Below are 12,376 nucleotides of genomic sequence, written 5' to 3' on the forward strand. Positions count from 1 at the left end.
AAAGCCATAATGGGCTGCAATATTCTCAATGGAGCAGGCAGGGGAGACAGAAAAGAAGGTGGAACTAGTTTTGGTTTTGCTGCTTTCAATTCCACAAAGCCTCGTATTGAATTGCCAGGTCAAGGTCCAACAGAATTATCAGCTAGAGCTCTTGCTGGGTACAGCTGAGAAATTTAAATCTTAATTTTAGTTTCAAATTGTTTTTAATTCAGTCAGCGAGTTAGACATCGGTAACTAAGACAGTATTTATTGGCCATCCACAATTGTCCTTGAGAAGCTGGTTTGATTTGATTTGATTTATTATTGTCACATGTACCAAGTTGCAGTGAAAAGTAATGTTTTGCATGTTATGCTGGTTACATAAATCCATCAGGATAATACATCAGAATGCAGAATATAGTGTTACAGCGACAGAAAAGGTGCAGAAAAAGATCAACGCTAATGGATGAGAATCCATTTATAGGTCTGATAACAGTGGGGAAAAAGCTATTCTTGAATCTGTTGACACATGATTTCAAACTTGTGTATCTTCAGTATGATGGAATAGGGTGGAACCGGGTTTGGTGGGGAGCATATTTGAATTTGCTGGTTGCTTTCCTGAGGCAACGGGAAATATAGACAGAGTCAAGGGGAAAGTGGCTGGTTTGTTTGATGGACTGGGCTGTGTTCTTATTATCTTTACTTCCTTGGGGTGTTGGACGGGCAGTTGCCATACCAGCTGTGATACATCCAGATAAGATGCTTTCTACTAAAATTAGTAAGAATCGTTGTGGACATGCTGAATTTCCTTAATCTTCTGAGGAACTGGAGGCATTGGTATACTTTCTTGATTATAGCATCAAGGTGGCTGCACCAGGACAAATTGTTGTTGATATTTTCTCCTAGCAACTTGAAACTCTCGATCATCTCCACCTCAGTACTGTTGGTATAGAACGGTGGCGACCTGGTTTCTACAGCTGGTGCAGTTTCTGTGGGGTAAGGACACCCACAGTGCTGTTAAGAAGGGAGTTCCATAAATTTGAGTCAGCAACATTGAAGGAACAATGATATAGTTTCAAGTGGGGGGACGAGTGGCTTGGATGACCTCATGGTTCAGTGATGCTTTACTATATCGTCTATTCCAGGCTATACAGAAAAGATGGAGTGGTTGTCGGGGGATGGGTATTCCTCTTTTCCATGGACAGTTGGAGAAACCTCCCAGCCTAACCAAGCCAACCTGGACAGAGTTGCAGTGGAAGTCAGCAGCTAAGGGGTCATCTGGAGAACCTAGCTGCAATACTGTAAGCACATAAATAATTATTTGTTCCATCAAGGTATCTTACAACATGCTTCCCTAAGAAGCTTATATGTGGTAACATGTGATGGTTATCTTGGTTGAGAGGGAACGACGATGTCGAACAAAATCTCTCAAAAAGAACAAAAGTTCATGCCCTACATTATTCTGTTTCCATACAAAAGGAAATTACTTTCAAAGCACCAAGAATAGATGCCTGGTTTACAATATCATTACTTGTCAAATGCAGTGCCAAGACTTACAAATAACAAGAGCTCTGCAAAGAGGCAATTTTGCTGTCAAATCTAAAAAAAAATCCTAGGAATTATAGCTACAAACACACTGTAAATTTTAATTTATTGGTGTTTGAGCTCTACAGCTGATAATATATCCAGAAAGTATTTTGTGCATAAGCCTATATTTCTCACTTGGCAGTGATGTTTTTAGGGATTTCAAGCAGAAAAATGCTGCTGTATGAAAAAATGCAATAATTTTCTTAAACATGTTTTGACTTGGTTGGATCTTTGTTTTTTTTTCCAATAGTAAGTTCTCAGCCTGGTAATTGAAATGTTTGTCAAAGGCTATTTGGAATAATTTAATTGGTCTCTTCACTTCTCATACCTTGTACTTGCCAACCTATAGTCAACTATAAAGTTTGAGACCACATGTCATTCCTGCCCTTTTAAGAGTCCCTCAGGTGTGCTACAATGTGCCATATCCAATATCAGAATCAGCAAAATTTCACTGGTGGGAGAGTTAGAATGTTAAATGACAACAGTTTGGTATAGATGGAGGATCCTTCAAGAAGAGGGCATTTGTTTCCTTTAACTACATAAAAGAAACACAGTGGAAACCACTTTGTGTGCTGCATCCTTTAATCACAATCAGTTGGAATTAGGAGGCTCCTACAAACAACTAAAGGTTGCAAGTCATGGAAAAATTAAAAGGAGCTGCTGGCCTTTGGTAAATCACTACTACTATTACATATGAACATGGACTGCAGTAGTCTCTTTGGATCCAATACATGCCTATCTGGTGCATTCATACATTTTCAGCCCACTTTTTAAAATTCACATTTATGTACTCTCTGTAGGTTTTTGATTGATTTGTTCTCCGTTCATTTGAGATTTGTTGAACCTGTCAGACAGAAATTAGTTGGAGAAAATTATATATCAATAGAGGGACACAAAAAATGACAATCTAAAATGTAATAGAAAAGAATTTATGAAATACTTTTCAAACTGACTGAAAGAAATTTACCACCATGAAGTATCTCTGAAATGTGGTCATTGTTATAATGCAACAAACAAATCTGCACACACCAAGGTCTGATAGACAGAAATGAGATAAAGACCAGATAGTGTGGTTCATTTTAAACATATTGTTGTTTGAAAGATAAATATTGGCAAAGTTCCTGCTGAAAACTTCACTGCTTTTCATTACCTGATGAGACAGGATCTTTTACGGAGAAATTTCTACAATAGCTGATTTCAATTGTATAGAATGCAAAATATCCAGTGGATAATGTCTTCTAATATATCTGAAGGCTGAAACATTTTCTCCAGAATGCTGTTCTTTCCATTGGCAGGCTGACAGCAATAACAACCTGCAACTATACCATTTAATGATCCTTTTCAAAACATAGCACCATGAACAATCACCGTATTAAAACAGATAGAGTTTATGCCATAGCAGTTCATTATCACACAAAGTAGACAGTACACTTTATACTTACTTTTCATACAGTTTCCTCCTCCAAACTATGGTAACTGCAGCTCTTTGCTGGCTTGATACATGTCGCTCATCAAAGCTTGCCCACCTTCATCAAAATTATGGAAGATCAGAAATGCCAAGTTCAAACAATGGTGCCAACAAGGTTAAGGGACAGAAAGCATTGTAAGAACCTCAAACAGTAGTGGAGATGTAAGGGTAGTTATTAAACAAAAACAAAAATCAAGGGATTTGTCTAATAAGGGTGTAATAGTAATCATGGGTGACTTTAATTTACATATAGATTGGACAAACCAAACTAACAATGAGATTGTGGAGGAGGATTTTCTGGAGTATGTAAGTGATGTTTTGTTTAAACCAATATTCATAGAATTCATAGAATTCCTACAGTGTGGAAACAGGCCATATGGCCCAACAAGTCCACACTGACCCTCTGAAGAGTAACCCACCTAGACCTATTCCCTATTACTGTACATTTCCCTTAACTAATGCACTTAACCTACATATCCCTGAATACTATGGGCAATTTATGTCGAACTAATCAGAGAACAGGCAATTCTAGACTTGGTGCTGTACAATGAGAAAGGATTAATTAACAATCTTTTTGTGTGGGGTCCTTTGGAGAAGAAGGACCATTATATGTTAGGATTTTTCATTAAGACAGAAGGTAATTGAATCCAAAGCTAGGGTCCTGAATCTAAACAATGGGAACAACAAGGGTATGGGTGTGAATAATAGATAGATTGGGGAATTGTACTGAATGGGTTGACAGTGAATACAGAAGGGTTCATATTTTTAAAATAGGTGCATATATTACAACAACAATTCATTCCTGTCTAGTACAAAATTAAAAGTGGAAAGGTGGCCCAGTCATGGGTTACAAAAGAAATTAGAGATAGCACTTGATTGAAAGGGGAGACATATAATATTTGCCAGGAAAAGCTGCAAGCCTGGGAATTGGAAGCATTTTAGAATTCAGCAAAAGATCACAGTTTTATCAAGCGGGAGAAATAGAGTATGAAAGTAAATTTGCAGGAAACCTAATCTAATCTAAAACTGACCATAAAAGCCTTTATAAATATGGGAAGAAAAAAAGATGAATAAAGACAAATGTAAGTCCCTTCCAATCAGGAAGCTGGGGAAATTATAATGGGGAACAAAGAAATGACAGAAAAATTGAACACATACATTTGTTCTGTCTTCACAAAAAAGGGTACAAATAATGTCCCAAAAATGTTACAGAACTAAGCATCTAGTGAGAGGGTGGCATTGATGAAAGTTGCTGTTAAATTAGAAAATAGTCCTGGGGAAATTATTGGGGTTAAAGGCTGACAAATCACCAGGGCCTGACAATCTACATCCAGAGTACTAAAGGAAGTGACCCAGGAAATATTGGATTCATTAATAGTCCATTTTCCAAAATTCTAAGTTCCTACAAATTGGAGGATGCTAAATGTAACTAAATGGAAACTAACTATTTTAAAAGGCAGGGATTAAAAATAAACAGCAAAAACAGATGAGTTAGCCTCACATCGGTAGTCCTGAAAATGCTATAGTCTATTGTAAATGAAATGATAAGAGAATATTTGCAAAGTATTAATGCTAACATGTGTTTATGGAAGACAAATTATGTTTAACAGATCGACTGGAGTGGAATAGATAAGGGAGATTGTGAATATGATGTTTGTGGATTCTCAGAAGGCTTTTGATAAGGTCCCTCACAAGTGGTTTTTGGGCAAAATTAAAGCACGTGGAATAGAGGTAATATATTGGCATGGATTGAGAATTGATTGGTAGACAGGAAACAGTGAGTGGAAATAAATGGGTCTTGTTTTTTGACTGGCAGGCAGTAACTAGTAGGGTACAGAAAGAATTACTGCTTGGGCTCCAGGTATTGATTTTACATATATCTCCAGCAAGGATCAGTGTTTGGGCTCCAGCCATTCATTTTATATATATGAATTTGGATGATGGAACCAAATTCCTCATTTCCAAGTTTGCTGCCAGCTCATAAATGGGTTGGATTAAGAGTTCTGAGGAGGATGCAAGGAGGCTTCAAGGTGATTTAGACAAATTAAGTGAGTGGGCAAACACATTGCGGATGCATTATTATGTCACAAAATGTGAAGCTGTATACTTCATTATGAAAACAGAAAAGAAGATATTATTTAAATGGTGATGTATTGGCAAGTGCAGGTGTACGAATGGTGTAATTAGACACCAGTCAATGAAAGCAGATAGGTGGATGCAGCAAGCAATTAGAAAGACAAATGGTATATTGGTCTTCATTACAAGAGGATGTGGGTTCAGAAGTTTGGATTTCTCACTGCAGTTATGCAGGGCCTTGGTGAGACCACGCCTAGAAAACATACACTTGGCATAGGGAGTGCAGTGGAGGTTTGTTAGGCCAATATTGGGGATGTGTTGCTGGAAAAGCGCAGCAGGTCAGGCAGCATCCAAGGAGCAGGAGAATCGACGTTTCAGGCATGAGCCCTTCTTCAGGAATTAGGAAAGTGTGTCCAGCAAGCTAAGATAAAATGTAGGGAGGAGGGACCTGGGGAAGGGGCGTTGGAAATGTGATAGGTGGAAGGAGGTCAAGGTGAGGGTGATAGGCCGGAGTGGGGGCGGAGAGGTCAGGAAGGCGGTGCTGAGTTTGAGGGATTTGACTGAGACAAGGTGGGGGGAGGGGAAATGAGGAAACTAGAGAAATCTGAGTTCATCCCTTGTGGTTGGAGGGTTCCTAGGCGGAAGATGAGGTGCTCTTCCTCCAACCGTCGTGTTGCTATGGTCTGGCGATGGAGGAGTCCAAGGACCTGCATGTCCTTGGTAGAGTGGGAGGGGGAGTTGAAGTGTTGAGCCACGGGGTGGTTGGGTTGGTTGGTCCGGGTGTCCCAGAGGTGTTCTCTGAAACGTTCCGCAAGTAGGTGGCCTGTTTCCCCAATATAGAGGAGGCCACATCGGGTGCAGTGGATGCAATAAATGATGTGTGTGAAGGTGCAGGTGAATTTGTGGCTGATAAAGAAGGATCCCTTGGGGCCTTGGAGGGAAGTAAGGGGGAGGTGCAGGTGCAAGTTTTGCATTTCTTGCGGTTGCAGGGAAAGGTGCCAGAAATGGAAGTTGGGTTGGTGGGGGCTATGGACCTGACGAGGGAGTCATGGAGGGAGTGGTCTTTTCGGAAAGCTGATAGGGGAGGGGAGGGAACTATATAGGGGTGGGGTCCGTTTGGAGGTGGCGGAAATGACGACGGATGATACGATGTATATGGAGGTTGGTGGGGTGGTAGGTGAGGACCAGTGGGGTTCTGACCTGGTGGCGATTGGAGGGGCGGGGCTCAAGGGTGGAGGAGCAGGAAGTTGAGGAGATGCAGTGGAGGGCATCGTTGATCACGTCTGGGGGGAAATTGCGGTCTTTAAAGAAGGAGACCATCTGGGTGGTACGGTATTGGAACTGGTCCTCCTGGGAACAGATGCGGCGGAGACGAAGGAATTGGGAATATGGGATGGTGTTTTTACAGGGGGCAGGGTGGGAGGAGGTGTAGTCTAGGTAGCTGTGGGAGTCGGTCGTTTTATAGTAAATGTCCATGTTGATTTGGTCGCCCGAGATAGAAATGGAAAGGTCTAGGAAGGGGAGGGAGGAGTCTGAGATGGTCCAGGTGAACTTGAGGTTGGGGTGGAAGGTGTTGGTAAAGTGGATGAACTGTTCAACCTCCTCGTGGGAGCACGAGGCAGCGCCGATACAGTCATTTATGTAGCGGAGGAAAAGGTGGGGTGTGGTGCCAGTGTAGCTGCGGAAGATGGACTGTTCCACATATCCTACGAAGAGGCAGGCATAGCTGGGGCCCATGCGGGTGCCCATGGCTACTCCTTTGGTTTGGAGGAAGTGGGAGGATTGGAAAGAGAAGTTATTCAGGGTGAGGACCAGTTCAGTCAGTCGAAGGAAGGTGTCAGTGGAAGGGTATTGGTTGGTATGGCGGGAAAGGAAGAAGCGGAGGGCTTTGAGTCCTTCGTGATGGGGGATGGAGATGTACAGGAATTGGATGTCCATGGAGGTCCATGTCATTTCCCCTCCTTCCACCTTGTTTCAGTCAAATCCCTCAAACTCAGCACCGCCTTCCTAACCTGCAATCTTCTTCCTGACCTCTCCGCCCCCACCCCCACTCCGACCTATCACCCTCACCTTGATCTCCTTCCACCTATCGCATTTCCAACGCCCCTCCCCCAAGTCCCTCCTCCCTACCTTTTATTTTAGCCTGCTGGACACACTTTCCTTATTCCTGAAGAAGGGCTCATGCTTGAAACGTCGATTCTCCTGCTCCTTGGATGCTGCCTGACCTGCTGCGCTTTTCCAGCAACATATTTTCAGCTCTGATCTCCATCATCTGCGTCCTCACTTTCTCCTCCAATATTGGGGATGGTTGTTTGAGGAGAGACTGGTTTGATTGGGCCCATAGTCACCAGAGTTTACAAGGATAGGAGGGAGTCAAATGAAACATAAAAAGATTTATCTGGGTTGTATAGAATGAGCTGCCAGAGGAAATGGTGGAGACTGGTACAATTATAATATTTAAAAGGCATCAGGATGGCTTTATGCGTAGGAAGGGTTTAGTGGGATTTGGGGCCAAGTGCTGGCAATGGGTCTAGATTAGTTTAGGATACTTTGTCGGCATGGGTGAGTTGGGCTGAAGGGTCTGTTTCCATGGTGTACATCTCTATGACTCAATGGTCATCGGGGAAATACTACATACATGCAAGACAGGAAACATACTTATCTACGTTTGAGAACACTACCGTAGCAAAACAATGCAACTTTTTCAAATCATGTCTCATGAGTGAATAAACAAAATTCTTATAACTCTGATTTTCCTTTAGATTAGATTACTGACAGTGTGGAAACAGGCCCTTTGGCCCAACAAGTCCACACCGACCTGCCGAAGCACCACCCACCCAGACCCATTCCCCTACATTTACCCCTTCACCTAACACTACGGGCAATTTGACATGGCAAATTCGCCTAACCTGCATATGCTTGATTGTTGGTATTTTTTCCTGCTGTGCTGGATGATTGTCAGCTGTGTGATTGATATAACATAATGCATTCTGCATAATTTATAGATCATACAACAAGAAATACACAAATGCAAGAAGCTGAATTTAAAAGACACTCAGGGACCACGTTTGCCAAGCACAAGCTATGCATAAGAATTAAACCAGCAGAAATTAGTTTTCACAGGCTGAACTACATTTGCTTGGAGTATCTGAGAAGGGATTAACCTGTCAGCTTCAGGAGGCAAAAAAATTATGTGTAAAAATAGAAGGTCAGGATTTGAATTCATTATACTGCAAGGTACCTAAGATTTAAAGACATGTCATACTGATTAACATTTAAATTAAATCTCTCTTGCACATATCAGTGTTTACTGATCTTGAAATGCTGTTTATTTCTTTCCTTCCTTAAAAACAGCCAGCATACAATAATACAATTTAAGTAAAGCCAATCAGCTATAAAAACGTTCAATTATATGAATTAGGAACAAGAGTTGGCCATTCAACCCCTCAAGCACCTCCTCTATCAATAAATAAGATCATGGCTGAAGTATTTTTGTTTTGAATTTAAAACTCCTGCCTAGTCCCAATAAGTCTTTATTGCCTTACCTAATATAAATCTATTTGCCTTTGTCTTTAAAAATTCAACGACTCCAACTCCTTCATCTTCTAAGGCAGAGTTCCAAAGCTACATAAAAATCTGAGAAAAATAATTGCTCCTCATCTTTGTCCTAAAAGTGTGACCTCTAATTATAAAGTACCCCACAGCTCGTTCTGGATTTACACACAATATTCCATATTTTCCTTCACAGTATCGTCAGAATTGATTTTCAGGCTTTCCAATTAGCAGAAATATGAAAGCAATGACAAAAATGATGAGCAATAATTGACTATAAAAAAAGACACACAACACCAGGTTATAGTCCAACAGGTTTAATTGGAATCACACTAGCTTTCGGAGCGACGCTCCTTCATCAGGTATTGTGGAGGACCGTCGCTCCAAAAGCTAGTGTGCTTCCAATTAAACCTGTTGGACTATAACCTGGTGTTGTGTGATTTTTAACTTTGTACACCCCAGTCCAACACCGGCATCTCCAAATTATAAAAAAGACTGCAGTCTTCACAGCAGTTCTCCCTAAAGTGACCATGAATAGCTAAAGTAAACATTGGTCCCTTAGAGAATGAAACTGTGGAATTAATATGGGGAAAAAGAAATCACAAAGGGTTTAAACAAGTATGTTGCACCTGTCTTCCTGATAGAGGAACTGAAAGCATCCTAACAATATTAGAAAAATCAAGGAGCAAAATGGAGGAAGGAATTTAATACAATAATTACCATTAGAGAACAAGTAACAGGAAAACTAATGGGACTAATGGGAGTCAAGTATTTTGGAGAAAGTTAGGAAAGTGGAGGTGTGGGTCATGCTCTAGTTGATTGACAAATCAGTCTCGAGAGGTCCAATGACCTGGTTTTGCTCCCACTTATTTGCAAGGTTAAAATCACGTCATAGCCATAAGAGTGAAGGCAAAGCTGAATATTGTATAGGGTTACAGTCCTAAGACCAACAATACATGATATTTAATCAGGTTGTAAGTTTGCTCGCTGAGCTGGTAGATTTGTTCTCAGACGTTTGATCACCATGCCAGATAACATCATCAGTGAGACTCTGGTGAAGCATTGGTGTTCTGCCCCACTTGCTATTTCACTGTCTCGGTTTGTTGTGGTGGGTAATATCATTTCCGGTTCTGTTTCTGAGAGGTTAGTAAATGGGGTCCAAGTCTATATGTTTGTTAATGGAGTTCCAGTTTGAATGCCAGGCCTCTAGGAATTCCCGTGCATGTCTTTGGTTAACCTGCCCCAGGATGGATATATTATCCCAGTCGAACTGGTGTCCCTCTTCATCTATGTGTATGGATACCAGTGATAGTTGGTCATGTCTTTTGGTAGCTAGTTGGTGCTCATGTATCCTAGTGGCTAGCTTCCTGCCGATTAGGCCAGTGTAATGTTTGCTGCAGTCCTTGCAGGGTATTTTGTGTAGGATGTTCTATTTGCTGGTTGTTGGTATGGGGTCCTTTAAATTCATCAGGAGCTCTTTCAATGTGGTGGTAGGTTTGTGGACTACCATGATGCCTAGGGGCTAGAGTAGTCTAGTTGTCATCTCAGAGATGTCTTTGATGTATGGTAAGGTAGCTCTAGTCTCTGGGCATGTTGCGTCTTCTTGTTTAGGTCTGTTGTGCAGGACTTCATCATTTATGCAGCTAGACAATTGTGCAAGGATAATAGCAAACTGAATGTAAATCTTTGAAATTTTTTTCCGTAATTTTATACATGGATATTGGTCTGTTAAACATAGTAACAGAGGATTAACCTTGATTGATTCACTTGGAAAGATAAGGAAAGAAGATAATCACTGCTTCTGACAGAAGCATTGCTCCCAGTGGCTTTTTAAAGTGAAATGGCTGGTTCATGTTGCAGGATCACAGATTACAATTATCCATCAGTCACTTTAGAATTGAACTGCACGAGCAGTGGAAGAATGAAGTGAAGATGTGGACCTGGGTCACTTCTCTAATCAAGAAGCAGCAAGGTATGGCTTTGGCTTTATTATTTCTAATTTCACTCCTTCCCAGGAAGAAAGTAGTTTTGAAATGGGATACAATAGACCTGGATACAAAAGAGAGATTGCAAATTATAATTTGATTTAGGCACAAAATTCACAAAAAGGATGATTTGTTGGAAGCAAAGTTGATTAGGGCAATATTTGATCAATTTAAGAAGATGAACAATCAGTCCATGGAGGAATATATCATGGGGAGAGGTTATATAAAAGCTAAAGGAATTCAATCTCAAAATTCGGAGTCTGTGCTAATGTTTATGCTATTAGATTGTGCTTAAATCTCGCACATGAATTGACTTTTGTTTTTGACAGGTGTTTAATTTCATGCTAATAACTGTTTGAGAACAAATGGCTACAGCTCTAAAACACTTTTAGCATGTCAAATCATTTTGAGCTATGTTCACAGGACATGTTGGGAGTTCTGTGGTTTAACAGAGAATAGAAAATTCTATGATTACTGACTCATAAAGTTGAATGGAGTCTGTATAAGGATGGAATTGTTGAAAGATGTTTTGATGGGCCATATCTTTAGCAGACTTCTAAATAAAAAGAAAATGCAGGATTGGGATGATAGCCAACAATGAATAAATTCCCGAAATTCATATAGGGAATAATTAGTAGGCATTTCCAATGTGACTCTAAATATCATTATGTCAAGAATTGACTAAGAGTAAGGGGTCAATTATTTGAAGTAACTCATGAAACATATGGTTCTGAGGGTGAATATAATAAGGATATAAGATGTAATAAAAGATTGTGTCAGTGGCAAGTCAGTCCATGAGTATCTTAACTGCTGATTCATTCAACTGTGCCGTTAGAAAGAGTGGCTATACCTCAGTAGTGTGTACCACAATTGGTTGAACTGTTATTTGGAAATCCTAGACAAAGCACACAAAAATAAGAACAAAGAATATGAATGCTCTTTTTTTTGTTTTGGGAATGAAAATTCATTACTGTCTTTAAAAAGTATGGTTCTCTTAAAAAAAACAGCAGCGTTATATCACTTCCAAAACATCAATATAATCTAGATTTAACATTTTGTTCAATAATTTTCAATAAAGAAAGCAAAAACATGTTTGGAAATGGAGATTGCTAAAACATTTAGAATCATAGAGATGTACAACTTCAGTCCAACTTCAATCCTTCGGATCGTGAGGAGGATTGTGAGATGATACAGCAGGACAGAAAAATTGCAGGTGGAGTTTAATGCAGGCAAATGTGAGGTGATGCATTTTGAAAGATCAAGCACAGATTAAAATTATACAGTGAATGGCAGAACCCTTAACAGCTTTGATCTGCAGAGGGATCTTGGTATGCAGGTCCACTGATCACTGAAGGCAAGTCCTCCTGAAGCAGTTGGCACACTTTGGAGATGAGGGAGGTGGGACATCCTTAATTGGTACCTGTATTATCTTTGAGATGGTTGAAAAAAGTATCAACAAGGTCTTTAACCCAGAGTCTCATCATTCTTGTTTGCCTTCCCGGTCAATCTATATCTGCTGCTTTTCCCTCTGGAGGCAATGACATGGCTACCGGAGGATTCCATGCTTGCTGATAAAGCAGTACCTCCTATAAATAGCAAAAATTTACAGTGTGATGTAACTGAAATTATATTTTAAATTTAATTGTCTGTTAAGCCTTTCATCTGTTAGAATACAGTGATAGTTTCACTTCTTTCATTTTTTTAAAAAGTTGCATTCTCGGGTTAGCTG

At 40.3% G+C, this 12,376-nt stretch overlaps 1 long non-coding RNA gene across 3 annotated transcripts in view; it reads right to left on the reverse strand.

Moving 5' to 3' along the window:
• Nucleotides 1–2,356: 2,356 nt before the first annotated feature.
• Nucleotides 2,357–12,376, reverse strand: part of LOC140465029 (uncharacterized) — a 63,894-nt gene continuing 53,874 nt past the window's right edge. For 2 of the 3 annotated variants that reach the window (XR_011955049.1, XR_011955048.1), the window contains 2 exons: nucleotides 3,009–3,092; nucleotides 2,357–2,410 (listed from right to left, as the gene is read on the reverse strand). This is a non-coding gene — a long non-coding RNA (uncharacterized lncRNA). Of the gene's footprint in view, nucleotides 2,411–3,008; nucleotides 3,093–11,497; nucleotides 11,543–12,376 lie in introns of all 3 variants that reach the window. The other variant, XR_011955050.1, reaches the window with a different exon arrangement.

Source organism: Chiloscyllium punctatum, chromosome 41, assembly GCF_047496795.1.
Source record: "Chiloscyllium punctatum isolate Juve2018m chromosome 41, sChiPun1.3, whole genome shotgun sequence".
NCBI lineage: Eukaryota > Metazoa > Chordata > Chondrichthyes > Orectolobiformes > Hemiscylliidae > Chiloscyllium > Chiloscyllium punctatum.